Here is a 10,437-nt window from a genome sequence, read left to right as displayed (position 1 = left end):
TGCTCTATTTCCCAAATTCAAGTTAAATAGATTAGAAATGCTAAATACTAACGAAATGAGATGGACCTCCTAATAGGAAACGACTCCCGGTGATATTTGGAGCAACTTCGAGGGAGGGAAGACAAGGGTACTCGCAACTTCGAGGGAGGGAAGACAAGGGTACTCGCAACTTCGAGGAACGGAAGACAAACGTACTCGCAACTTCGAGGGACGGAAGACAAGCGTACTCGAATTTAGCGAAATACCGGCTAAGGCCAACCAAGTATGGTTGGACGACTTGTTTGATGCATGAGACACTTGCCTCGTGGCCCTTGTATGTGTCATTTATGCTTTATATTTATGACGTTGTGACTATATTATATGATAATGATGTATAATGTATGACGTATGATGACATAATTGAGTTATATGATAATGCCATATGATATTATATGATGTTTTATGATGATGTTATATGATGACGATGATGCATGACAACATGACGATGTAAACCGAATCTTTAAATAATTAATTATTTATATTTATATTTATATAAATGAAGATTCTTAATTAATTAATTATTTATATAATCAATTCATTATTTATATTTATATTTATATAAATGAAGATTCTTAATTAATTAATTATTTATATATAATTAATTATCTCTCTTTCTATATTTGTGAAGGTAAACCGTACTAATTAATGAACAAATTATTATCAATTATAAACATTAAATTAATTAATTTTAATCATTAAATAATATTTTTATTTTAAATTTCAACTTTCACCATTAAAAACTAAATACTGATACACATTAAATAAATTGAACTTATTTTATTATAAATAATAGTTTTAATAAATATGGTATTATGTCGATATAAGTTAAATAGAAAAAATTTAAGGAAACATACCCGTTTTAATTTATGTTAATTTTTTTGTTTATATTAATTTATAAAAATAAAACAATTTAGTGCATTAACATTATTATCCTAATTTTTCGATATAAACAAAGAGAAAAAATAATAATAAGATACATATAACTACTTAATTATTATCAATTATTTTATTTCCACAATGTTTCCAAATCATCGTTACTTAGAACATTTACATCGAGATCGATGTGTAAACGATACGGGGTGGTCAAGAACTAGAGGGAATTGATAGTAATTTTCATCCCAGCTTGGCAGTGGCCTGGGGTGGTGCATATGAAGAAGCTGTTTCCTCTTGAGAGAGTGATTTCATCCTTGCCTGAATTGAACACTTTGGCGCCTCTAGAAGCTATGCAGCTTCTATAACCCCCCTCGTCCACTGCCACCACGTTGTGAACTGTCGGGTTATAGTTGAATCCTACAAAAAAAAAAAAAAAAAATGTATTCATTGCGATCTAACTGCGAATATATTTTATATAGATGTAACGACCCAAATCCTCTTTGGGCTTTCCCTTTCGGGTTTTCCCTCAAGGCTTTAAAACGAGTCTGCTACGGAACTTGTGTTTTGATATAATTTATCTTATCTCCATGATTTGGTTAGTAGAATATTTTCAACTTTCGATCCCACTTATGTTTTTCATTCTTAACATAGTATCAGAGCATTATTCCCACTTATGTTTTTCATTCTTAACATAGTATCAGAGCATTATTCTTAATAGATACGATTAAGATTACGATTACAATTACGCAAGTAAAATATCAGTTACTATTCAACTATCAACACAAGAGTTGAAAACTCACTTAATATGTCACCGGCTCTAAACACCTTCCCATTAGGCCATCCTTCCACGCCCAGGTTCCATCCGTTCGAGTCGCCAACAACAAAAGTTGTAGCAGCATCACCATGTTCGAAGCCAAGCAGCAGCAGCAACGCCATTGCAACAGCTACCGTGCTCATCGAAACCGCTCCGCTGCTCCCCTCGTGTCGAGCCATTCGTGAAGTCGAAGTAGCTCTCAAAAAAGATATGGAAAACAATTGTGTTCCTTTGAAGCTTGAAAATGATGGTTATAAAGATATGTAAAACATACCAAACTTGCCTTTTTCTTTTCCTTTGTTTCCTGCGGAGGAGTAGTGGGCCGTTTTGCAATTGATTATGTCTCCTCCTTTTGCTATTAAATGAAAGAGAAACAATCTTCCTCCTTTCTCTCTAGTAACCTCTCATTCCTTCTCCAATTATCTCTCCTCAGCCTACCTCAGCCAAAAAAACAGACAAACAATAATTGACAGGTTTAATTTGAGGAAAAAATGAGAATGGCTTTACCCAATTCACAAGACAAGATTTACTAGGAGATAGATATGATCAGTAAGATATATATTAAATCTTAATTTTATTTGTCCTATTTGTTTTTAGAAATCACAGCCAATCATGGTTAAATCTCATTAAATCATGACAATTGTTTAGTTGAGTTAGAAACTAAATGCCAATAATTTATATGAATTCTAGTAAATAACATTAGATTAATAATATTAGATCAATAAATTTATATCAGTAGACAAATAAATAGATTAAAAATAAAATGGCAAAGAAAATTTGTGAACAAAATTAAAAGGGAGTAAATATAGATAAAGAGAAAAACCAGAAAAGCAAAAGGCCACCTAGTAAATAGAGATGAAGAAAAAAAAAAAAAAAAAAAGCAAATATAGAGAACAGGAAAGCACAAAATCACTTGAATAACTCTATCAACTTTTTTATACCAGAAAAAACCATATAAAATAAGATTTTTAATAAAAACATTAATTATAGATATATAACATTTCAAAACTTTTAACAATGGACCCATGTAAATTAGAAAAATAATTTGATAGAGTTCAAACTGGAAACTGATGTCATGAGCTTACCTAGGTTGACTTTGATTTCAAAGGACAGAATCGAACTTTCATTAATGATAACTTCTGGACATCAACCTAAGCTAATCAAGTAAGTGGTCTTACTATCGGCATAGTTATATTTGATGTTAACACGTGCCTCGTTGTTCGGCACGTGTCATATATATTGATATGTGTGAGTTGTTTGTGGATTGATATGTTTATCATATGTTATGTATATGTTATAATATGTGAATTACGGTACGATGTGTTCAATGATATGTTTGAGATAGGATACGATAAGGATGCACAAGACGAAATGTGACGATAGGAGTAAGATACGTTCATGAAACGTTAAGGTTAGGTTACATACCGAAGTGCTATGGATATGAGAGATTGATAAAAGAATATGGTTAGGTTATGTGTAGTGAGGGATATGGGTAGAAAGGGATAGGTTTGTGATAGATTGATAGAACAATAGCGTTAGGATACGTTCATGTGATGATATGACTAAGGTACGTTCATGTAACGACATGACTGTGATAGATATAAGACGTTAAGGCTATGATAAGTAAGGGAACAATATGACCAAGAAGTGTTTACGCTATGATATGATTATGATACGATATGTGTATGACGGATATATATATATATATATATATATATATATATATATATATATATATATATATATATAGATATATGTTGTCATATGATATGAAATATGTTATGGTATGAGATATGTGATAAATTGAATTGTTTATGATATGATATATTGTGATGCAATATGTGCGGAAGAAAAGAAAAATGACCAACAAGGGATGAAAAATATTTAGAAAAATTACAGAGTTTTCGAAGAAAATAATAATAAAATATTCGGAAAGTGTCAAATTACCAAAATACCCCTAGAAGGATGGATAATCACGAAAATGCCCCTCTAATCATAATCAGAGCATCTACCGTGACCATTTGAGCAAAATCTTTCAAACCTTGAATCTCAGCCGTTGGATATGATCTAGAAGACGGACAGATCATCACATCCAGCGGCTGGTATTCAAAACCAAAGTCGGTGAGGCTCTGATCGGAGTAGATATTTCCAACAGATATTCCATAAAATCAAAACCGCCAATTCACGACGATTCTGGAGCTCTCAATGTCGGTTTAAGCTTCTCCTATAAAGTCTTAAGTTGGGGCAACAATATGGAACAAGAATCGAGCAAGGTTGAGAGCCCATTCAAGAGTTATGAGCGTTTAGATTGTGGGTCTCCTACTCTCTGATTTCTTCAAAATTCGAGAGCAATTCTCCACCATTTCTCCCCAAACATATTCTTATAGTTTCTAAGCAAGATTACCCACAAGTTCTATGAAGGAATGAAGTGCTGAAAGTGTCCAGAAACCATTTCCCCAATTCAATCCCCCATTGAAGAACTTAAAGGAAAGCTTGAAAATGCAATCCGGGGATACACGACGATTCGTCGAGCAAGAACGATCCCAATAAGTTTCTGCACCTCCACGGAGTGTTTCCGTTGAAGCCCACGAAGAGAAATAACCTCGGGAGCGTGCCCAATTGAAGGAAATCGATTTCGGGCTTAAGTTGGGGATAAGTGACGAAATTCTATCTACGGTCCGTGCCCAATTGAAGGAAATCGATTTCGGGCTTAAGTTGGGGATAAGTGACGAAATCCTATCTACGGTCCCTTTTCCTTCAAATTAATGATTTCTTTAGCTTCAGATGAAGGATTTGAGTAATTTTGATGAAGGAATCGAGAGTCGAAACGTCGTAGAACAAGTTACCCAAGAGATCGAAAATCCGACGTTTCGGGAAGTTGCATACCGAGAATGATCTCTCAAAATTAAGGTCCCACACTCAAAGAATGTCCTCCAAACTAATTCATGTAGCTTGAGGAAAGGATATGGAAGAGATTCCATGGAGAAATCGGGCCTTGAAAACCCCTAAAATTGGTTGCCCAATGATGAATCCCCTGTTTTAGCTCCGGCGAGAAAAATAATTTTGGACGAATTTTGGTGGCGAAAATCTTAGGCTACGATAAAGAAGAAGAAACTAGACACAATAAGGAGTCTATGGAAGGAAATTGGAAGTAATTCGGATACCGGAAGCTCAAGAATGGAGGTCCCGAACGTCGACGATGAGGTAAGTAGCCACATTGGATTTTTCTTAAGAAATACTTGTAGGAATTGCTTGGATTTTCATATGAACCCTAAACGAAGTATGACACAAGGATATATGAAAGAAAAATCCAAAGAACCGTGAGTTAAGGCTTTAAACCGACCAAATTACTCGAGATTTAAGGAACATTAAGATAACCCACTAAATGAGCTCTGTTGTCTATAAAATTTTGTTACTGAGCATAATATATCATTATAAGGTTATGTATGAAATTTTGCAGTCATTGGATAAGGATAAGTAGGTAAACCAAGAAACGGGGGAGAAATGACCATAATGCCCCTAAGGATATCTACCTACGGTTCATGACCAAGATAACCTCCAAATGCTATGAAACTCTACAATAAATCTTATTTATGATGCTTGATTAGGTAATGAATTTTGAAAACCATTGTAACTCGTTAAGGAGCAAAACCAAGAATTAGGGGTAAAACGACCATAATGCCCCTACGGAAGACTACCTACGGGTTAAGCCCTAAATGACCTCCCAACATTATGAAATGTTGTATGAATCCTTATCTCAAGAGGTTGTATAAGGAAATGAAGTTTGGGAGTCATTGGAAAATGTTAGGTAGCGAAACCAAGATATGGGGAAAACGTATATCACGAATCATGCAACTTTGCCTCCTAGGATGACGAAAGAGGTATCCACTAAATAAGAGATTCTCCACAAGTACCCTTGGTTTCTAATGAGACTCTACGTGCACAAGACCATGTCGGGGCTATTCCTTAGAAGAACTTGTATGTTCCCAAGCTTCACCCAAGACATTATGCATAAACCTAGGATCCCCAAGAATGCATAGAAACACCTAGGTTAATGCAAATGACATGCTTAACAAGTTGCTAGGATCCATGCCCGGAGTAACTGTTATCTCCCATCACGAAGTGTACCACGAGACCCCTATTCCTCTTTAGGTGAGATGCCCTGCTATATGTACCATGAGCATGATGCCACGATGAACTTATTATCTCCCTCACCTAAATGAGATGCCCTGCATCACGAATTTTCAATAGGATGCCACGATTATGATAACGCCACCTATGCACTCATGTAGAGAAAATTAAGGGTTACTTTGGAAGAGTTTTCAGGGAACACAAGGCATGACATGACAACCTCTAAGGCTTAGTTCCTGAAAACGAAACAAGTAGTCATATCCTAGCTCAAGGTTTAGAGATGCTCCAACTTACCAACTATTCTCTTTAAGGCCTACTCTATATGACTTGAGAATAAGTTCAAGATTACAAGGTGGTTGGAGCAAGTTTGGAACCTAAACCAAGATGGAACTTAGGAAATGCCTAAAGGAAACATGTCAAGATTCAAGACCCTTCTAAAACCCTCTAAGGAGTCCATTATGAACTTATGACCTTCTAGAATAACTCATGCTAGTTATTACGATGGGTTCATATGATCACGAATGTATTTAACAACTTACGCCTCAAGAAAATAAGAACCTTAGAAACGTACAAGATTAAGAATCAATAACAAGCTATACAACTACCAAGACAAGAAGAATGTTAGGTACCACTCAAACATAAGGGATCAAAGTTCTCAAGACTCAAAATTTAAGAATGCTAGGTAATACTCTAAGCATGTCCAATTGTGGCCCATACCTCCCACCATGGGGTTCTTTCTAAGGAGACATTGTTTCCTCTTCTAGGTGGGATGCCCTGCATCGTGTTTCTCTTGCAGGATGTCATGTTTGGCCTCATTCCCCTCACCTAGATGAGATGCCCTGCACCATGTTATGATTTGCAGGATGCCATGTTCATGTACACACCGATCACGTGACCTTTATGGTCTATGCCATATTCATGCATGCATCGATCACTTGACCTTTATGGTCTATCATGGGGAGTGACCTATGGCCACGATGGAGCAAGAAGAGAGTAAGTTACCCTAGCCATGAATCAAGAACCTCCTAAGACCTCCAGCGGTACATCATGCTTATGACTTAGACTACGCTACTTGGAGCGTATGAAACCTTGAGCGTAGGTATTAAGACTGTGTCGCTTGGAACGCATGAAGCCTCGGACACAGGTCGACAAGTTTATGTCTAGTACCGTAAATCCTAAGGAAAGTGTCTTGGAGAAGGAATTAAGAAACATAACAAGAACATACGGCAAGAACAAGAAAAGAAAGAACGTGGTACCCTAGCATATCAAGGACACGATTAAGAGCCTACAAGTAGGCTACTTACTGAGTCTTGTACTCATTCCTTATTCTCCATTTTTTTTTCAGGAAATAATGTGCTGGTCGAGGTCGGTAGCGGACTCTGGAGCAGGTGCCATAGACAAACCTCACCCATCGTCCTCGACCCATTGTTTTAAGACGTTTTGTGTTCGTTCCTTATTTTGTATTTTAACCATTATGTTATATTTTAAATTACTAATGCGCCCACTATTTTCGTATAATGTAAATTATGTTTTAAATTTTAATGGTTTAATTTCGCAAAAAATTTATCGGTCATTTTAGAGTCATCGAGTCAGCCCGGTCCTTACACAAACTGACTAGTGAGCCCATACACGCATGTATGCGCTGTGTAGAGTATATGGTACACATCCAATGTGCCCAATTAGAATAGTAGCGTAGGAAAAATAGACTGATATGATAGGTCCCATCATTGCATTCGCATATTCTTGCATTTGACCTCAATAGTGGGGTCACTTACTACTTACCGAGTATTTCTTCAAATACTCAAGCGTGATACCTCTGTTTCAGGTGAAGGCAAGGCTGTAATAGCCCAAAAATAAATAAAGAAATAAACAAATAAAAATAATTATAAAAAAATAGTTAAAATAATAATAATAATAATAATAATAAATAAATAAATAAATAAATAAATAAATAACATTTCCCCCTCCTCACTAACCTCTCATCCCTTCCCACAATTATCTCTCCTCAACCCATTCTTAGCCCCGCTGATCAATAAAGTATATATTAAATCTTCTTTTTTTTATCCTATTTTTTTTTAGAAATCACAACTAATTATAGTTAGATTTAAATTATTACAAATGTTTAGATACGAATTCTAGTAAATCATGTCCGATTAGTAATATTATATTAAATTTATATCAGTAGCCAAATGAATAGATTAAAAATAGAATAACCAATCAAATTTGTGAACAGAAAACGCTTGGATAAGGAAAGATTTGGAAACAGAATTAAAAGGCAGATAAAAAAATGAAGATTAAGGAATTAAAAACCACAAACTAAATATAGAGAGAAAGGTAAATAGTAAATAGAGAGGGTAAATAGAGAGAGTAGTAAAGGCCAGAATAACTTGAAATAGTTGTATCTACTCTTTTATACAACAGTAACTATGGAATTATAAGATTTTTAATAAAAATATAATTATAGATATATAACATTCCAAAACCTTTAACAATGGACCAGCGTAAATTAGAGAAATAATTTTGTAGAGTTCAAACATGAAACTGATGTCATGGTCTCACATAGGTTGGCTCGAATTTCAAAGGACGGAATCGAACTTCCATTAAAGATATATTTGTGACAACAACTTAAGCTAACCAGGTAAGTGGCCTTACTATCGACATGGTTATATTTGATGTTGACACGTGTCTGTGGTTCTGCACGTGTCATATATACTAATATGTGTGAATTATCAGTGAATCAGTATGCTTATATTATGTTTATGTTGTTGGTATTAATATAACACATGCGGAAGTATTAAAACTAAATTAGTTTAGATACTCACCTTTTGTAGTTCAAACTCCTTTTTCCTCACGAACCGGTTTCGAACCACCACTAGTGTCTTCTCCACTATCCTCCAGCCTTAGAACGGGATTGTGGAATCCGGTGAGTGACTAAACTTGGGAGGGATTTTGTATATGTGAAGAGAGTGTTTGTGAGAGGTTTTTCTCAAGGTTTTCCACCAACAAGAAGAAGACCTTCCATGTACCATGATCACTCTATTTAAAGAGTCATGTTTGCATGTTCATGCAAATTTGAGATCACCAAATTTTGACACTTAAAATTCCACTCAAATGTTTGGGATTATGTGGCAAGCATGCATGTTTGAGTTAAACAAATTTTGACACTCAAAATTCCACTCAAACTTGTGGGTTTTATTTGGCAAACATGCAAGTTTGGTTAAACCAAATTTTGACACCTCAAAATTCCACTAACATGGATTTTTCGATTAGATGAAGTCAACATTGTGACTTTCTTCATTTTAATTCAACAATTAATTTATTAATGAATTTCAAATTAAAGTAACATTAAATGATTAATTAAACTATTTAATTAATATTTAATATTAATTCAAATGCCAATCCCAATCAATTCCGACACATGATTGATTAAGATATTTAAATCTTAATTTAAATATCTCAGATTCTCTCCTTTTGTTTAATTCGTAAATAAAACAAAAATGCGGTTAAATGTATCGTATATATGTAGCGCATATTCCCTGATTTGGATTCGAACACTTCGAACTCTCTCGTCACACTATTCTATGGTTTAGTCCGATATGAGCTAGCAGAGGGACCTAATGGACCTATAGATCATGGGCTCCAACGATCCAAGATTAACCGGCTAAACTCATTAACCTTGTTAACCAACATTCGTTAACTACTAGGACACTCCACTATAGCCTAGTAGTTGCACTCCCCTCACTATAGATATATTTTTGTCCATTTGATATAACCATGATTAGTTAGTCGATCCTTCACAGGTTGTTCGTAACTAGAGCTGGGTAAATTTACCGTTTTACCCCTAAAGTTACTTCTTGTTCCTTATGTCTCACTAATCCTCTAATGAACAATTGGTTTGTGGTCCAACGAGTAAACCGAATCCCTCTCAGGCCAATGAGAGGGTGGGGCCCCTTGTTCAAGACTTGGAGTCAGTGCTTAAGGGAACTACCTTTCTTCTATCCCTAAAAGTGGGTAGGAGTGAGTTCCATCTTGCACCCCACGTCCCCAGCCATTCACCCAGTCTTACCCCTGAAATGGGAGGCCTATTGAGTCGGCGAACTAGAGCCACTCTCACCCATGCAAATCTAAGGATAATTCGGAATAAACAGGAGTTCATGGTTAGCTCAGGATTAAAACCGAGTTACCTAGGTTATCGAATGAAAAGAAAATCAGCCTCAACAGTAAACGACATTATAAAGTGAGAGTGGTTTTCTTCATGGTCCGATCTTATGCAATACTCATTGCATAGGATGCCCCAACTCACATGTCTTCACATGTACAATTTAGTGATCACATTGTTTATATCATATACAAAAGTGGGCCGCATCCATAGTGTCCCCAGAATAAGGTACTCAGCCTTATCCTTATACTATAGATCATTTTGACTATATACTTGAACTTGATTCACTCTTATGTCTCTACATATAGTTCAAGTAATCATACTATAGCCAGAGGGTTCTTAGTTTATTGGATTTAGATTAATGATCGTAAAGTTCACTTTATTCAATAACAATCTTTACTGAATAAACAACAATAATAAC

The 10,437-nt window shown here is 35.4% G+C and overlaps 1 long non-coding RNA gene across 1 annotated transcript; it reads right to left on the bottom strand.

Annotated features, from left to right (window-relative positions):
- Positions 1-1,019: 1,019 nt before the first annotated feature.
- Positions 1,020-8,694, bottom strand: LOC147793418 (uncharacterized). The gene is made up of 3 exons (XR_015419795.1): positions 8,680-8,694; positions 1,713-2,160; positions 1,020-1,329 (listed from the first exon to the last, which is right to left on the bottom strand). It is a non-coding gene; the product is annotated as an uncharacterized LOC147793418 (long non-coding RNA).
- Positions 8,695-10,437: the final 1,743 nt, after the last annotated feature.

The sequence above is a fragment of the Cucurbita pepo genome, chromosome 2, assembly GCF_057944985.1.
Source record: "Cucurbita pepo subsp. pepo isolate OVF chromosome 2, ASM5794498v1, whole genome shotgun sequence".
Classification (NCBI taxonomy): domain Eukaryota; kingdom Viridiplantae; phylum Streptophyta; class Magnoliopsida; order Cucurbitales; family Cucurbitaceae; genus Cucurbita; species Cucurbita pepo.
Note: the sequence above shows the minus strand (reverse complement) of the source record. Positions and strands in the feature narration are given on the sequence as shown.